Source organism: Equus asinus, chromosome 4 (genome assembly GCF_041296235.1).
Source record: "Equus asinus isolate D_3611 breed Donkey chromosome 4, EquAss-T2T_v2, whole genome shotgun sequence".
NCBI lineage: Eukaryota > Metazoa > Chordata > Mammalia > Perissodactyla > Equidae > Equus > Equus asinus.
Window position 1 is genome coordinate 129,194,426 of NC_091793.1, and position 15,902 is coordinate 129,210,327.

The window sequence follows — 15,902 nt, forward strand, 5'->3', positions numbered from 1 at the left end:
CTGCCTTCCAATGTATGTCTTATTTTGTGCAACAGTTCATATATGTGATCTTCCAAATTAGATACAATTGTTGTACATAATCACTGTTCATTTAGATTTAACCAGATACTTCTCAATTTCCTTGTTCATCCTTCCTTTTTGCACCTCAAGTATTCATTTAGGTTCATGGTCTCTTTTCCTGAAGCATATCATTTAGCAGTTCCTTCAATGAGGGTGAATTTGTGATAAAATCTTCCAGCTTTTGCTGACTTGAAAAACTCTATTTCATTCCATTAGTAAAAGATTGCTTAATTACCTTTGAAGTCTTTGCCATAATTATAGTCTCAACACAATTCTAAGATATTATTCTACTGTCTTCTGACATCCAAAGTTGAGGTTAAGAATCAGCTGTTGGTTAAATTGTAATTTGATATACGTAAGCTTCCTTTCTCTCAGCCTGCTCTTTGTTGTTTTGGGAATGTGGATTTCCTGTAATATTCTCCTTGGAGTTAGTTGTGCTTCCTGCATCTGACGAACCTGTCTTTTTTCAAATCTGAAATATACTTAGTTTTCACCTCTTCTAAAATTGTCTTTCTTCTATTTTTCTATCATCTCCTTCTGAATCACTGATTAGAAATATACTCTCCTTTTTCTTTCTCCATTATACTTATCCTCCATTATTATAATTATCTTTTTATCTGCTGTTGTCAACCAAAGATATTACACTTGAAGTTGGAGTACATAGATGTTTATTTTTTGTCTCCAAGTACCTTTCATTAGAGGTCAAACAGTCTAATCCAGCTTTTTACATTGTACATCGTATGTCCATAAAGACGCAGACTAAGTAGACACGGGCTCAAGAAATTACTTAGAAGTAGTATAGGTTATCCATCACATCTTCATTGTTCGCTTCCATACTACTTTATTTGGCTTATATTGGCATCTTTTGATTTTCTTAGCATCTTTTTTTTGATGAACAGGTATGGATTTCTTCCCTAACTTTTGTATTGGTACCACTGAAAACAAATATCTTCCAAGATTTATCACAACGCCCCATTCCCCAGGCCCATGAATAAGAGACATCTTACTTCCTGAGTACTTCCCTGTTCTTAAGAAGAACATAAGAAGAGAAAAATTAGAGAAAACCTGACACAAAGTATTAAAAAACATGTTTATTAAGTAAATGGATAAATAAGCAGATATAATAAGCCAAATATGTGAAGAACAAAGCTTTTAATAAGTTGCAGAAGAGAATGCTATCCATATTTCAAGTCAGTCTCTTGGCCCTCTCACTAGAGGTAGACAGACATAAGTCCATTTTTGTATACGCACTCACACATACACCTCAACATGGAAAACACACACACAAACATACACACATATAGAGGTAAAGAGATCCCATCTTCATTGCCGTCTTTGTTTACTGCAATTTTTATTTCCAATAAGTATAAGTATAATGTCAGTGCTCTAGTATATGTGATGATTTTTGCACCATAACTTTGAAGGATAAGTCACGTGCAAAGGATGGATGATAGAACATGTCTAAAATGTTGCTGTGTCTGACCTGGAATATATTAAAGTGAACTGGTAAAAGCTAAAAGGAGTTCTTAAAACAGTATCTGGCATACTATTACGCTGCTAATTTCTACTGAGATATAGGTAGAGTGCTTCCATGAAATATTTGCTGTAGGTTTAATTAATTTGTGGCGTAGAAATTAGAGCTGAACCATGGCTAATAACTGGCTCTGCAAAGAAGTTATGAGTCTGGCAAAAAGACGCCCGTGCATATTCATTTAAAATCTGCAGAATTACTAACTCAAACAGTCTGTTAAAAAAAAGCAAATAACTACCACCTCTGTACATCAAAGTCCCAAAAAAGTATTTTTGGTGGGAATATTGTGCAATGTAACAATCTCATTGCTTGCACCACAGGCCATTATAATTAGTTATCTCGTTTTACCAGAGTTATGTAAATTTTGATTCTAGGGAAGAAGCCCAAATTGTAGTATTGGAAATATATCATTTGATTATGTAAATGTCTACTGAAATGGGACAATGATGATGTTATCATTACTGTCAACTAAGGTTTTAATAATATGGACTTATTTTAGAAGCTATGGGTTAAATTATATATAAGATTATATTATCAACTAATAAACTTAATAAATGTCTCATTATGATTAATGTTGATGAAAAATAACTGAATCAAAAATGTATTTTTCAAATATTGCTTATGAATTTTTTGATAATATATTTATTATTCAGTTCCTGTCTTAGTTTGGTATAATAAAGAAAATGGTACCTTTATTGAACAACAAACACATTTGCAGTGCTTTGGATTGTCTTTCTGAACGTAAACAATCATTGTTTGTCACTTTAATTTTAGCTATGGAAGGGAAATAATGCTGTCTTTAATGTGAACTGGAATACACTGTATTGTTTATTGTTTATTGTATTGTATTGAGTCCATAAGGAATCACTTTAACACGTAGTATTTACACAGACTGCCTCTTCATCACTGGGATATAAACAGTCCATAGGACTCAAGAAGTGTTCTCAGGATAAGTATAGTTTCTTTTATTTATAACCTAAATACATCCCCCCTTAACAGTAACCTTTTCTCTTGCACAAGCTTCTACCAAACTCTTTTTGATCTTTCTCCCAAGATTGGGATGACTATATAATTAATTTCTTGGTCTTGGCTCTTTACTTCATTTGTGGATGGCTTTTCTCAATATAATACCGTTAACTGAATGAGAATTCATCCTTTACTATGGGGCCCACGTAGTTCAGACCCAGTCAGCTGTTTGTTCCACTGGGGAGCTGTGTTCTGGGCTCACCTCTCCATAAGACTTAAACACTGCAGCTTTCTTCTTATGTTGTGTATTTCACCCAATGCCTCCCATAAAGTTGTCTATTTAACATATTTTTATGTGTTAACTTCTTCAATAAAATACATTTCCTTTCTGAGCAGTATTACCAGAGAGAAAACATATTCTTTCCAGATACTACATTTAATTTAGATTTCTGGTCTTGGACAATTCACTAATTCTCCTTTGCTTTAGTTTACTTACCTGTAAACTGAGGGGTTTGGGTGAGAATCCTTCAAGGGTGGTATCGATCAAACGAGAGGTAGTGTTCAGAACTCTTCACTTGGGCGGTTAGGGGTCTGGGGTTAGAGCTCCTATGTTTGATATTTCCCTTTCAAAGTTTTCATTGATTAGGCATTGCTACAACTCTCAGACAAATTGAATTTGTATATTTAGGCATTTCAAAAATTTACCTCCAAACAAATTTAATTATTATAATGTATTGAAGAGACAAACCAACAGAAACCCATGAAATACTGGAAAGACACAGACACACAAACAAAGTAGCTTTACCAATGACTCAACTCTGAAAGAAATATTAAAAATAGATATTATATATTTAATAAGCTCTTTTTAGTAATATCATAAACATTGCAGAAGCTATAAGAGAAAATATATTACCTTCCAGCATGTCATTCTCAAAGACAGGTTACTAAAATAACAAGAAAATATTGTGATACATTACTATTTGAAGTATCACAATAAATATTAGATGAAATGTATTATTGTGATCATGAATTTTTTTCCTAGAACCTCTGAATGTATTAACATAGTGGGGAAGATGCAGTCTGTTAAAGAAAGTCATTAATCAAATAGACGTACATGTAAAAGAAAATAAATCTAAAATTGCTTATTATATCAATATTTTATATATTTATCTCATTAATATGTAGGCTGATGTTTTAGCTGCAATACTGTTCCAGTGGCTCTCTATTAGATATCTATATTCAAGTCCAGAATGTCTGCATCAGTTGTTAGCTAGCTTAGTCATTTAACCAGAATTTTTCCAAATGTTTGGTTGGAATGTATTGAGGCGATTTTCTAATATAATCTAATGTTACACTGAATATTGAATGTTAGTAAAATATTTCACGATGAAATTATCCTTTTATTCTCAGAATTATTATTTTTCATACACAGCTGGTTTTAATTCAATATATTTTTACCTTTCATTGTTCTTCTAATGCCTACTGATTCCTTTTGGACTGTATGAGTGCCTACTTTCATTTTAGTGTGTTTCCTTTTTTGGATTTGATGACAGAGTGAAGCTAACCTGATAGAAGTGATTAAGGAGTTCACATAGACTCTCGTGTTCAAGTCCATAATGACTTGAACTTATTTTTTTCATTTTATCCAAATTTTGTCATTATTGTCATAGAGAGGCGTGGTCTGAGGCAAGCAAATCTGCCGCAGCCAGAAGCAGAAATCAATATTTCATTTTAGTTTACCTCTATTTTCTGCATAAAAATGGCTTTCATTACCCACTCAATTTATTCTAATGCATTTTATTAAGTGATATTTACTCCTTTAAATTGATTTTCTACTTTTGAGCCATAAATTAGCTTTGTTATAAACAGTATATAGCCATAATTAAGAGAATGAGTTCCAGAGTCAGAGAGATTCAGGCTCAGATTCTGATTTGACCACTTCCTGGTTTTGTGATCTTTGAATTATTTAACCTATATTTTGGTTTTCAGATTGCCTGATTGTCTAACGGAGGTAAGAACTGCATCATTGCCCTAGCTTGTTGTGAATACTAAATAATGGAATGCATGGAAAGTTTCCTGGCACTTAGTGAGAATTAAATATATTTTAGCTAGTGTCATGCATATATTTCATAAACTTTTCCAATTATTCTACAAAATAGCCCACATGGGTGACGTTTAACATGATGTCTCTCAATTGTGTGCTATGAATAATAATTTAGAAATATGAAAACTTTTGACAGAACTCTAATTTGAGTAGTATGACCAGAATTTCTCATTCTATTTTATTCTTTTCCAGAAAAATTAAGTATATTGTCTTAGTACTGTCGGAAGTATGTACAAAAGACAACATCACCTTTTTATTAACTAGCATTATTAGTAGTTATTTAGCACTATGTACAGAAGTTGAAAGGGAAAATAGCCGACATAGTTGTAATTTAAGTCCTTCAAAGGATGCATAAGTTTCATATATTGCAATCAAAGTGGCTATGCTCTTTAAAATTTTCTTAGTTTTATAAATTTGCAATATTCTTGAGACAACATAGAAAACATAAACTTGCTTAAAGATTATACTCATACATTTATAGAAAACAGTTTCTTTTTTCATCTTTCTCTTTCCCCTTTCCATACTTCCAAGATAACGAAGTTTTCTCTCTTAACAAGCTACTGTGAAGTTCTTTCTATGGCCAATAAACTTAGATTTATTTTATGGCCGATAAATATGATTTGATATGTGCTAAAAATTAATATAAACATGAACCTCAATTATTAAACCTATCTGTATTACAATGTTTTCTTTTGTTGTGGTGGTTGTGGTCATTATTTTAAAGAGAGCGCTGAAGGAGTGTCAAACCATAAATCTTTTACACATTTGTGAAATGTGCATGGTATATATTCCCACAAATGGAAGATTGAGATAAAAGGTATACACATTTTAACTTCTTTAATACAAGTGGCCAAATTGCTATCTAGAGTGGTTGCAATCGTCTGTATTTCTATCAGCAATGCATATGTGGCTATTTCTCCATTCTTTCCCCTACACTGACAATTATTTTTCTCTTTAACCTTCCTGGTCTTGATAGATAAAAATGTTTCACTGTTTTAATGCACATTTCTACAAAGATAAGTTAGTTTAGAAAGGTTTTTATTTTTTCATTTGTTACTTAATCCTTCTTTTCGTTTTAATTGCTTATTCACATTCTTTATTTTTCTTTGAATTTTTCTTTTGGTTTCTAAAGTTTCCTTGTACGTCAAAGAAAGTGTTGCCTTAACTGTCATGTAAGGGTTACAAATATATTTCCTAGTTTGCTATTTGTCTGTTTATGTCGTATGGAAATATTATATTTTTATGAACATGACTCTACGAATCTATATTTTGTTTCCAATTTTTGTACCATGATTTAAATTTATTCAACATGTATATTGTGTATTATAGTATTTATCAAACATACAGAGTATTGAATATTGAGATCAGACTCTGAGACATATGCAAAAATGTGATTAAGACCATAAAGTTGCTCGTAAACAAGGATGGAGAAACCATATGTATATACAATTTAATTAGAATTGACAGTAGGAAACATTCTGCAGGAGGCTTCTCATAATTCCTGACATTCATTCCATTTTATTGCATGTGTACACCATTGTTTTGGGCCTAACCAGATTATTCTTTGCCTATATGCAGAGCAATAATGTTTGTGAGTGATGATTATCAAGAAAGTTAAGAATGTGTTCTATAAATAATTTTACACAGTCTAAATATTGTAATTACTGATTTTTGATTGTTACTGCCTATGCTTAATATGATATTTACACTTTCATGGATGCATTTGAGTACCTCAGTTTGTCAGAGAGGAAGTTTGTGTCAGACCACTCTTAAAAATATATAAAACACAATTACTTGTAGACCATTCAATTTAGAATTCTCAGATTACTGCTATTAGTGTCTTAAAAGTTACAGTTTAAGTACTCAATATTGAAAGCCAAAAATTATAGATTTATACTGCACACATAATTAGAGCATAAATCGTTTCATACATAAAAATAATTTTGTGTTGCAATCATCAAAATCATTAGATATGTTATACACTACAAAGATGGAACACCTATAATTTCTAGAAAACACCTACTTCTTATATTAAGCTCTACACATATGAGATATATATGAACACAAAATATATTAAAATGAAAACAAGATCATAAGACAAATAAATCAAGATAAGTTGCTTTGAAAGGAACTTTTCATATTTTAAAAACACATATCTTCTAAAAAATATGCAGTTTGTAAAAGCGATTATATTCTCTAGACTTATACTTTCAGTCTTGGTCCACTGAACTAAGCCTCTGTGACTACATTTAAGCTGTCATAAAATTCCTCTCCCTGAACTACACACAACTACTTTTTTCTCCTATTTAAATAATATCTTATTTCAACTTATAACCTGTTTTAAGTTAAAACAAAAAACAAAATGCATAAACTGCAAAGTGAGCAACTTCATGAATTCTATACAATTGTTACCATAGCCCACTCAAGTTAAGAGATACACACAAATTCTAGCACATCAGAAGGTCACTCCTTACCCCTTTCCAATTAAGCTTTCCTTCTTTCCAAAGGTCATCACTATTTTCACATTTCTGATAATCACTTTCTTCTTAAACAAGACATTTGGTGTCAAACATATGCAGGGGTTAGAGAAACTAGAAGGAGAGAATTCCTTAAAGTCAATCTCCTTGAGAAGAAAAATTACCTCTGATCAAGAGAAACAGTTATCCCAAGGATATCTCACAGATAAGGCTCTAAAGAAAGAAACACTGATGCCACTTGCCCTCCTTCCACCAGTCTCTCACTAGCAACTTCTATCCAGAAAGCCTGAAGACAAAGGAACCTGTTGATGTAATCTGTATATGTCAGCTTCCTGGGCCATAGACAAATAATGGGGAGCGGATCTAGAGGGAAAAATAAAATACCCACTTTTGTTTTTTACTGTACCACAATTAATTTATCTGCTTGACTGTGGATGAACATTTGAGATGTTTCCAGTCGAGGGCTTCTGTGAAGCATGCTATTAGACATAGTGAATTCAGGTTTTGAGTTGCCTCAACCTTATTTGATTTGGAGGGAAGGTCCTTTTTAAGAAAAAGAACAAACAATTAAACACCAGCATGTTTAAAGTATGACACCATAACAAACTGGGATTGATTCCATGAAAGCAAGTGCAGTTTGAAATTACATGATCTTATATAAAGAAAATCCCAAAGAATGCACCAAAATAAAAAAATCCATGAGAGCTAATACATTTAGCAAAGTTACAGAGTACAAGATCAATACACAAAAAATCAGGTGTGCTTTTTGTTTGCCAGCAATGAACAATTCAAAAAAAATTTAGGAAAAGCAATTACATTTAAAATAGCATCCAAGGAATAAAATGCATAAGAATAAAGGTGAATATTGAAGGGAAAGACAGGTATACTGACATCTACATAACAATGTTCAAATAAATTAAAGTCCTAAATAAACAGAAAGACATCTCATGTCCAAGGATTGAAAGCCTTAATATTGTTAATATAACAATGCTTTCCAAAGAAATCTACAGAATCAATACAATCTCTATCAAAATCTCAGTGGGTTTTCTTATGGAAATGGGACAAGAACCCTGAATCAAAAACATCTTGAAAAAGAAAAGCAAAGCTGAAAGAATAACACTTCCTGATTTCAAACTTACTACAAAACTACAGTAATCAAAATAGTGTGGGACTGGCATTAGGATAGACGTATCAGATCTTCCTTTGGGTTACATCTGATAAACCCACCATAAGTGGAAAATATGGTAAGTCAGAAAGGCATTTAATATACCTAACCTACTGAATATCATTGCTTAGCCTACCCTACCTTAAGCGTGCTCAGAACACTTACATTAGCCTACAGTTGGAAAACTCATCTAACACAAGGCCTATTTTATACTATAATGTTGAATATCTCATGTTAATTTATTGAATAGTGTACTGAAAGGGAAAAACAGAACGGTTGTATAGGTATAGAACGGTTGTAAGTGTATCAGTTGTTTATCATCATGATCACATGCCTGACTGGGAACTGTGGTTCACTGCCACTACCCAGCATCTTCCCCCTCTTAGTTACAACCAATCGGAAATCCACTGACCAACAGAGCACTCCCTACACATCACAACAGGATGCATAAGAGATCTATGCATCTATACATCTGAAGGTGGGTGGACTGGACTCCAGGAGGCAGTGGAACTAGGGAAGCAGGCCCCTGCCCCAAGAAGTGGCAATCCAGAGGGCACATCCTCAAATAAGTGCATGTGCCTGTGAGCAAACACTGCAGGGGTAGAAACAACAGGCACCCCTTGTTCTCTACCCATCCCCCAGGGGATCCAGTGCATGTACATGCAAATGAAGACTGCAAGAAATGAAACAGCAGGCACAGCTTGGTCCCTGCTCCTCCCCCAGAGGATCTGGCATGTGCCCCTCCTTCCCTACGCCTGGCAGGGGCTAGGTCTTTCCAACAGTGTGGACAGTATACAAACTTGGATTTTCCTAACTGGGGAGGCACACCTTGACCTGAGTTTTCAAAACACACTGGCTAGTGCCAGACACCAGAGTCTGCATGAGCAAGCAGCAGCAACAACATCTCCCTGCTCAGCCTCTACTATCCCCAAGTGGTTGCAGGTGGAACCTGTGACCAGAGACTTCAGGAACCACAGCAGAAATGGTGACCCAGCCCCCAGTGGCAGCACCACCAACACTGACTCCAGGAGCAGTGGGGGCTGTGTTAATGTCCTCAGGCCTCTGCCAGGAAAGTGACACGTGTGAACCCAGCACCCCTGGCAGTGGTGCAGCCAGTACCCCAAGACAACTCAGGAGTAGCAGCAAAGGTGGTGCATGGGGCAACAGCATCTGAGCCCATGGAGAGCCTGTGGAGAGTCAGTGGAGGGATACAAGACCCAGGCAACCCTGGAAGCAGCAGAAGTGCTCACAGCCTGGTGACACCTGTCATGACATCTGAGATGGCAGCAACATCATAAACAGCAAGGCACCAGCAACCTCAGAGTCATAATTGGCACAAGAAGGCACTGATGACACTCTAGCAGAGTCAGTGGCAGGTAGAAAGTGTGAGCTCTCATATACAACCAGAAGCAGCTCAGAACCAAAGTTACTAAAGCCATACCCCCATAAGAAAGGTGGTTACTGCCACAAATGCATTGGCAAAGGATTAATTCATCAAGTACTCTGAAGAACTACAGTAACACAGCAGAACAGAAAGAAAACAGCAGCTCTCCAGAAATGAAACTGAAGTTACAGATTATAATCTAACAATAGAGAATTCAATATAGGTGTCATGAAGAAACTCAATATGTTACAAGAAAACTCAGAAAGACAGTTCAATGAGCTCAGGGATGTAATTAATGAACAGAAGGAGTACTTCACTGAAGAAATTGAAACTCTAAAAAAAAAACAAATTCTGGAGATGAAGAACACAATTAATGAGATGAAAAATAAAGTAGAAAACATTAAAAATTGAGAAGACCATATGAAAGAGAGTATTAATGAGCTTTAAGATAGAAATCTAGAAATGATTCAGGTAGAGGAGGAGAGAAAACTAAGATTGTGTAAAAAAGAAGAAATTCTATGAGGAATATCTAACTCAATTAGGAAAAGTAACATATAGGTAATAGATATCTCAGAAGAGGAAGAGAGGAAGAAAGGAATAGAGAGCTTATTCAAAGAAATTATAGCTGAGAACTTCCCAAACCTGAGGAAAACTGGACATGCAAGTATGCGAAGCTAATATAAGTCCTAATTATGTCAATGCAAAAAGACCTTCTCCAAGGCATATAATATTAAAACTGTCAAAAGTCAATGACAAAGAGTATTAAGGGTAGCAAGAGAGAAGAAAATAACCTACAAAGGAACTCTAATCAGGTTTTCAGCAGATTTTTCAGCAGAAATCCCACAGGCTAGGAGAGAGTAGAATGATATATTCAAAACACTAAAAGACAAAAGCTATCAGCCAAGAATACTCTATCCAGCAAAATTATCCTTCAGACACAATAGAAAATAAAAGCTTCCCCAGACAAACAAAAGCTGAGGGAATTTATTGCCACTAGACCTGCCTTACAAGAAATGTTGAAAGAAGACCTCTTACTGGAAACAAAAGGACAAAAGTTTACAAAGCTTTGAGCAAGGAGATAAATAGAGTCAAAAAGTTGCAGCTCTGTATCAGAATAGGTTAGTAAACACTTAATTATAACATAAAGGATGGGGGAAGGAAACTATCAAAAATAACTATAACCACTTCAATTTGGTCATAAATTCACAATACAAAAAAGAATAATTTGTGACAATGAGAACATAGAAGGTGAAGAGGAGAAGGATGGAACCTGCATAGGTTACCAGAGATGATATGCTGTCAGCAGAAAAAGGACTATCTCATCTATGAGATCTTTTATACAAACATCATCGTAACTACAAAACAAAAAATCAGAGCTGAGACACAAATCAGAAATAAAGAGAAAATTGAGAAAAACATCACAGAAAACCACCAAACTGAAATGGCAGACAGAAATATGAGGAAAATAAACAATGGAAATATAGAACAACCAAAACACAAATCATAAAATGACAGGATTAAGCCCTTGTGTATCAATAATTGCTTTAAATGTAAATGCATTAAATTCACCAATTGAGAGACACAGAATGGCTGGATGAATTAAAAAGAAGACTCAGCAATATGCTGCCTCCGAAAGACCCATCTCAGCTCTAAAGACAAACATAGGCTCATAGTGAAGGATGGAAGATGATACTCCAAACAAATGGCAAGCAAAAAAACGTGGATATAGCTATACTTATATCATACAAAGCAGAATTCAAGACAAAAGAGATACCAAGAAATAAAAATGAACATTATATAACAGTAAAAGGGACATTCCACCAAGAAGACATAACACCTATTAATATATATGTACCTAAAGGAGGAGCACCAAAGTATATAAAGCTTCTATTACCAGACCTAAGGGGAGAAATTGACAGCAACACAATAATAGTAGGGGACTTTAACATCCAACTTATGTCACTGGATAGATCATCCAGACAGAAAGTCAACAAGGAAACAGTGGCCCTAAAAGAAATACCAGACCAGGTGGATTTGCTAAATATGTGTAGAACATTCCATCAAAAAGCAGCAGAATACACATTCTTCTCAAGTGCACATGAAACATAGACCATATTTTGGGAAACAAAGCAAGCCTCAATAAATTTAAGAAGATTGAAATCATAACAAGCATCTTTTCTGACCACAGTGATATGAAACTCAAAATCAAGTATAAGAAAAAAGCTGGAAAAGTCACAAATATGTGAAGACTAAACAACATGCTACTTAACTATTAGATCAGTGAAGAAATCAAAGTAAAAATAAAAAAAATACCTATAAAAGTAAAAATGAAAACATAACATACCAAAACTTATGGGATGCAGCAAAGTAGTACTCAGAGGTAAGTTTATAGCAACACAGGCCTAACTGAAAAAAACAAGAATAATCTCAAATAAACAGTCTATCACTATACCTAAAAGAACCAGAAAAGGAAGAGCAAACAAAGCCCAAAGTCAATAGAAAGAAGGATATAATAAAAATCAGAGCAGAAACAAATGAAACAGAAACTAAAAAAAAATAATAGAAAGGATCAATGAAACTAAGAGCTGGTTCTCTGAAAAGATAAGCAAAATTGGCAAATCCTTAGCCAGACTCACTGAGAAAAAAAGAGAGAAAACTCAAATAAGATCAGAAATGAAAGAAGAGATGTCTCAACAGACACTACAGAAATACAATTATAAGGGAATACTATGAAAAGCTATAGACCAACAAATTGAATAACCTGGTAGAAATGAATAAATTGTTATAATTGTATAGCCTTCCAAAACCGAATCAAGAAGAAATAGGGAATCTGAATAGACCAATCACAAGCAAAGAGATTGAAACAGTAATCAAAAACCTCCCAAAGCACAAAAGTCAAGGACAATACAGCTTCTGTGGTGAATTCTACCACACATTCAAAGAAGATTAAATACTTATCCTTCTCAAACTCTTCTGAAAAACTGAAGAGGATAGGACACTTCCTAACTAATTTTATGAGGCCAGCATTACCCTAATACCGAAAACAGAGAAAGACAACACAAAAAGGAAAATTACAGGCCAATAGCACTGATGAAGTTGGACACGAAATTACTCAAAATATTAGCGAATCAAATACAACAATACATTAAAAGGATTATACACCATGATCAAGTGGAATTTATTTCAGGGATGCAGGATGGTTCAACATCAGCAAATAATCAGTGTGATAAAACACATTAACAAAATGAAGAGTAAAAATCACATCATTATCTCAGTAGACACAGAGAACACATTTGACAAGATCAAACATCCACATGTGATAAAAACTGTTAGTAAAATGGGTATAGAAAGAAAGTACCTCAACATAATAAAGGCCATATATGACACACCCACAGCCAACATCAACTCAACAGTGAAAAACTGAAAGCTCTTCCTTTGAGGACAGGAATAAGACAAGGATGCTCATTCTTACCACTCATTCAACATAGGAACAGAATTTTTAGCCAGAGCAATTATGCAATAGAAAGAAATAAAAGGGATTCAAATTGGAAAGGAAGAGATAAAACTGCCACTATTTGTGGATGACATGATTCTATATATAGAAAATCCTAAAGAATCCACCGAAAGAAACTATTAGAAATAGTTAAAAAATTCAGTAAAGTTGCAGGCTACAAAATCAAGAAGCAAAAGTCAGTTGTATTGCTATACACTAATGCAAACTAGCAGAAAGGTAAATCAAGAATATAATCTCATTTACAACTACAACAAAAATAATAAAATACCTGGGAATAAATTTAACCAAGGAAATGAAAGACCTATATACTGAAAACTGTAAGACATTATTGAAAGAAATCAAAGAAGACAAAGTAATGGAAAGATATTCTGTGCTCATGGATTGGAAGAATAAGCATAGTTAAAATGTCCATATCACCTAAAGCAATCTAGAGATTCAATGCAATCCCAGTCAGAATCCCAATGACATTCTTTACAGAAATAGAGCAACGAATCCTAAAATTTACATGGAACAACAAAAGACTTGAAATAGCCAAAGCAATCCTGAGAAAAAAGAACAAAGTTGGAGATATCACTCTGCCTGAATTCAAAATATGCTACAAAGCTATAGTAATCAAAACAGTATGGCACTGGCACAAAAACAGACACACAGATCAGTAGAACAGAACTGAGAGCCCAGAATAAAACCACACATCTATGGACAGCTAATCTTCAACAAAGGAGTGAAGAACATACAATGAAGAAAGGAAAATCTCTTCAATAAATAGTATCAGGAAAACTGGACAGCCACATGCAAAAGAGTGAAAGTTGACCATTATCTTACACCATATACAAAGATTAACTCAAAATGGATTAAATACTTGAATATAAGAACTGAAACCATAAAACTCCTAGAAGAAAATACAGGCTCTATCCTCTTTGACATCAGTCTTAGTGGTATCTTTTCAAATTCGATATCTACTCAGGCAAGGGGAACAAAATAAACAAATAGGAGTACATCAGACTAAAAAGCTTCTGCATAGCAAAAGAAGCTGTCAACAAAACGAAAAGACAACCTACCAACTGGAGAAAACATTTGCAAGTCCTATAAACAACAAGAGGATAATTTCCAAAATATATAAAGAACTCATTCAACCCAACAAAAGGAAAATGAACATCTTTGATCAAAAAACAGGCAGAGGTTATGAACAAACATTTTTCCAAAGAAGATATATGTATGGCCAACAGGCGTACAAAAAGATGTCCAACATCACTAATAATTCTGGAAACGGAAATCAAAACTATGATGAGATATCACCTCAATCCCGTCAGAATGGCTATAATTAATAAGACTTGAAATATTTGTTGGAAGGATGTGGAGAAAAGGTAACCCTCACACACTGCTGGTGGGAATTCCAACTGGTGCAGCCACTGTGGAAAACAGTGTGATGATTTCTCAAAAAATTAAATAATAGAAATACTGTATGTTCCAGCTATTCTACTACTGGGTATTTACTCATTCAAATAATGTTAATTGCACCATTATTCACAGCAGCCAAGACATTCAAGCAACCCAAGTGTCCATCAATGGAGGAATGGATAAAGAAGATGTTGTATGGAATACCACTCGGCCATAAAAAAGACAAAATCCTGCCATTTGTGACAACATGGGTAGACCTTGAGGGTATTATGCTAAGTTAAATAAGTCAGACAGAGAAAGACAAATACCACATGATTTCACTCATATGTGGAAGATAAACAAATAAACACATAGATAAGGAGAACAGATTGGTGGTTACCAGAGGGGAAGGGGGTAGGGGGTGGGTGAAAGGGGTAAAGGGGCATATATGTATGGTGATGGATAAAAACTAGACTTGGTGGTAAACACGACATAGTCTATACAGAAGCTGACATATAATAATGTACACCTGAAATTTACACAATGTTATAAGCCAATATGACCTCAGTAAGATAATTTTTTTAAAAAGTCAAAATTTGAGGTACCATTTCTACTGAATACATGTTGCTTTCCCACTCTCATAAAGTCATAAAATCATGAGTAAAACCCCCAAATTTTGGGACCATATATAGACCAGAAATAAATCTGTACATCCATGGCCAATTGGTTTTTGACAAAGTTGTCAAGAACATTCAGTGGGGAAAGAAGAGTCTTTCAACGAGTGATGCTGCACCAATTGTATATCTACATGCAACAGAATGAAATTTTATCCCTACCTAAAGGCTTATACAAAAATTAACTTTAAATGGATTAATGACCTAAATATAAATGGTAAACTATAAGACTCTTAGGAGAAAACATAGGGCTAAATCATGACTTTGAATTTGGCAATGAATTCTTAGATATATCAAAGCATGAGTAATAACATAAAAAATAGAAAAAATAGAAAAATTGGACTTGATCATAATTAAAAACTTTTGTGTATTAAAGTGAATTATCAAGAAATTGCAAATGCAGTCTACAGAATGGGAGAAAATATTTGCAAATGATATATCTGATAAGCCTCTCATATGCAGAATATATAAAGAACACTTACAACTCATCAACAGAAAGACAAAACAAATTAGAAATGGGCAAAGGACATGAATAGACACTATTATAAAGAAAATATGCAAATGGTCAACAAGCCCATGAAATGATGCTCAACCCAATTACCATTAAGGAAATGCAAATTAAAGTCACTTTGAGATACAACTTCAAAATC